Source organism: Dasypus novemcinctus, chromosome 3 (assembly GCF_030445035.2).
Source record: "Dasypus novemcinctus isolate mDasNov1 chromosome 3, mDasNov1.1.hap2, whole genome shotgun sequence".
NCBI classification, from domain to species: Eukaryota; Metazoa; Chordata; class Mammalia; order Cingulata; family Dasypodidae; genus Dasypus; species Dasypus novemcinctus.
The window spans coordinates 46,662,888-46,667,295 of NC_080675.1; positions in this window are offsets into that span (position 1 = coordinate 46,662,888).

Consider the following 4,408-nt stretch of genomic DNA (forward strand, 5'->3'; position numbering starts at 1 on the left):
CCTGCCTCCCACACAGGAGGTCCCAGGTTTGGTTCCCAGCGCCTCCTGGAAAAAAACAAAAGCAAACAACAAGCAAAACAAATGAAAAAAACCAACTCAGGGAAGACAATGTGGCTCAGTGGTTGAACGTCGGTTTCCTACATATGAGGTCCCAGGTTCAATCCCCAGCCCCCCAGCACCTCAAAAAAATAAATAAATGAAATAAAAATAGATTCACTTTAAAAAGAAAACTACCACAATAGTATTATCTATTCAGTTTTATGGTTCATCCCTTCTAAAATTGGGGGTTCTTTTAACTGAAATCTGTGTAGCACACATCACAATCCGGAATTATCTTATTTGCCTGTTATTTCATTTTAAATTTTCTGTCTTCATCTCTACAATGTAAGCACTTAAGAGTCTACCTTTTATTTTCTCGTATTAGCTATTTTAAAGCTTTCATTTGTAAATAAATGCTTCTAATTTATCTGAATTATGTCGCTGTCATGCAAATATTTAAGAATTTAGATTCTTAAAAATAAGTTTGCATGTAATAACTGCAATACTCTATTATATCAACTGTGCTTTGTGTCCAAATTAGTTTTAAAATATCTTTTTTTAGAATTAAAATCAAACCTGAAAAGAAACTATTCTGCATATATAGGGATATTAACATTTGTTTATAGTAATAGCTAAGTAACTTTTCTTGAGAATATTACTTTGTACAGTTGCTCTTTAACCTTCCATATAATCAACTACTTCATTTAAAAATTTGAAGTGATATTTATATAAAATTTAGATAAAAATATATAAAATAATATATATATGGATTACATGCCAATTATTATTATTATTTTTACTTAAATGCTCCCTTTGCTTTTCAAAGGTCTTCAGGACCAAATTTAGGAGACTCAGTAGGGTTGAGTCAAGATTAATGGTCATGAAATGAAGGCTAATTCTCTTACTAGTTAAAGACTTTCCCCCCTTTATCTGGATTAATTTAAATGGAAATCTTAACTAAATTCATTTTAATGGCCAGAATTTTTGCTTATTTGTGATTGAAATGCTATGATAAAAATCTTGATTTAGCAAAAGTTAGTCAGGATATAACTTGTAAAAACATATAACTAGATTTAGACAATTGATTATAAATCTGAATATGGCATTTTCATTTGAAATGTTTTTCTACATTGTCTAAAATTGCCCACATTTTCCCAGTATTCATAGAATTAAAACATATTTTAGGTAGATTTTGTATCCTAGACTAGAGCTCATTTATAGCAATTTAATCCAGAAATCTCTTCTACAATATTATTAACAGATAATATGTGGAATCTTTTAAAATACTTCCTCAGTCAGGCAGACTACAACCTATGAGGGACTCTGTTCTACTGTTGAATACTTATAAGTGAAATAAGATTTTTATGGACTAAACTCAGTGTGGTGGGGCAAAGGATAAATTTTTAGGTAGAAGAAATAGGTTGTAGAACCAAAATGTGGAAATGGGATATAAAAGACATGTGGCAAACAAATAGATTGCAGTTTGGAGTATCAAGGTACATAGAAGGGAATAATAGGATAAAAAGCTGAATGTTTATTAAAATATTCAGTAAATAATGGACATAGTGAAGTATTACCTTTTATAGTAGAAGAGCTGCATGATTTATTGCTCACTTACCTCATGGATGAAAATACAGCCAACTTGATGGTAATAAAAACTTGTTTGATAATTAGTAAGCATTTGTTTCTTGTTATTTTTTTATTTGGTCTAATAAAACAAGAGAATTACTTGTTTTGCTTTAAGTCTTATTACTTATAAAGAGAAATATGGCAATTTCATATGTTAACACTGGAGTTTATATGAAAAACCCAAGGCGTTGAATTTTGGTGAAATTATCAAGACTGCTTAGAGTTGCAGTTATTTAGAAAAGAAGTCCCCAGGGAGTTAAGAGAACTTTGAATGTAAAGTTATGCTCCCTCACCCTACAAACCATCACTAGAGGGTTGTAAAATAAACTAATGACACCCACAAACCTACTCACAGACCGTGAGGAACTACGCCATGAGGCAGAAGTATGCAGATCATCCATAAGGGAACTTTATATGTTCTACAACATGTGGACTAGGTCGCAAGGGACTTTCTGCTTTCCAGGCATGATCTGGGATTAAAGCTGGCATTCCTAGCTTAGGTCTTATCCCACCATATTTAAGAATTGTGGAATTTCCTCTGTGAATTGATGTCAGAACCTAACACACATCTGGCTAGGCCTAGTTGCTGGAAAGGTGAAGTTCGACTTGTGTAGGAAGGATGTTTGCCGGGAGAATCAAGGAGACACCACAAATATATTCTGTGTGCTTGAGGTCATCTACAGCACATCCAGGAACACGTACATTTTCTGACTCAACAATATTGTCCAACCTAATTTGACTTTCCCATTAGGTTGTCTATTACCTATTGTGACAGTTTGAAGCTCTTCTATGAATCCCAAAAAGGAAAAGCTGTTTCTGGTTTCTGGTAATTGCATTGGCAAACCTTTGGCAAACTAAGACAACTATGAAAAAAAGAACATGATGAACACACTGTCTTAATTAAAGGTAGATTTACCTTTTAATTAGCCTACAAGTTACTAGCTATTGCAGATCTGTGAACATAGCCATTCCATGTGTATCATTCACCTGAGACTCCTATCCTAAAGAAACCTTGATGATTTATCCATAAGATGCTTTCATAAGTAGGGAAGAGAGTGGAGGAAATCTTACAGACTTCTGTCCTTGGGAATGTTAAGCTGTTCCATGATACATTGCATTTTATTCCTGGCCCTTGCAAGCCTATCATAAAGTTGGCTTCAGATTCTGGGCTTGCAAGCAGTGGCTGTTCCAAAATCCAAACCCTGTCACTTTACAGACCTCTTTTGTGTATCTTGAAAATACTTGCATATGAATTGCTTTCTGTGTGAAGGTGCTAGTGCTACTAGTGCAACTGGTATTGACTTTCATGTTTCTTTTTGTATATTTTTCCCCCCGATAAATATAGTAACAAAAGATACGCACACTGAGTAAAAGAAATAGACTCAAGCCAGTATGTTATGTATGAAGTGTTTAAACAAATGTCAGAAGACCAGGATTTTAGTCTTCATTTTGATGATAATTTGGTATGTGATACCTTTCATTAGGTACTATATTTACCTTCTCTCAGTTTCCTCACACATAAAATGAAGAGATTGAATTTGATGTTCTCTAAGATCCCTTTCAACCTTAAAATTTAATACTAAAATTTATTTAAACCAAATGTGCAAAAACAAAGAGAACATATATGTCTTTATTGGGATGTTGACATTTAACAAAAATGGAAATTTTCATCCACAAAAGCATAAGAGAAAAGAACGTTAATTTATACAGATTTCTGTACCATCATTAGTATAGCAATGTGCCATTTATTTAACCACAAGTCTTAGTGTGTAGTTGCCAGGAATTTCACTACGATAATAGAGGTGAGGGAGCATGTATTATCCTTGAGAATAGCTTTCCCTTCCTTTCCTGTTTGTGAAAAGTTTGTATATTACCCCCACTAAAGAAGGCTCAAGTTTCACCAAAGAGCAGCAAGGAGGTGATTGCTTTAGAATGCTCATAAGAGGAGGTTACAAGTCTGCATCATAACTTTCGTTTAAATCATAAGGTTTACTCAGGGAATTCTTGCCACTCTATTAGAGAATGTAGCAGGATTCCCAGGATGGGAATTCAATATTCGGTTATGGTGTGGGTCTCCACCCGCTGAGACAATGCCCCATGACCACTTGAATTTATTCATGTACCATAGATGCATGCCTCAGGTGCGTTTCTCTCCACACATCCCCCATCAGTGACACCTCACACCAGTGATCCTTCCGTGCCACAGTTGTAGCCCTTCTACAATTCAAAACTTCCCTGAAAACAAAGCCAAACATAAAAATAAAATAATAATAAATAACAAATGAAATGGGCAGTGCTTAGCAAAGAAGGACAGACCACATTATGCCAAGCCCTTGATATTGATGGTTGTATTTATGAATGTTTTCTCATGAAATTGAAATTTAGCCTAGTATTATATATTGCCTAAGAGTTACCTCCTGAAAGCCTCCTTGTCACTCAGATGTGGCTTCTCTCTTAGCCAAACTCAGCATATAAATACACTACTTTCCCGCCACCTACCTCCACCCCCCCACTCTGGGACATGACTTCCAGGGATGAGCCTTCCTGGCACAGGGAATTATTACCAAGTGCCAACTAGCAATGCATCTGGAAAAAGACCTTGACTGAAAGGGGGAAATACTACAAATGAAGTTCTATGGCTCAGAGATTTCATAGTGAGTCTGGTGGTCATTCCAGAGGTTACACTTACGTATGTCTCAGAGGGATCTCATTGACTGCCACAAGAAACAGTGCCTCAAGC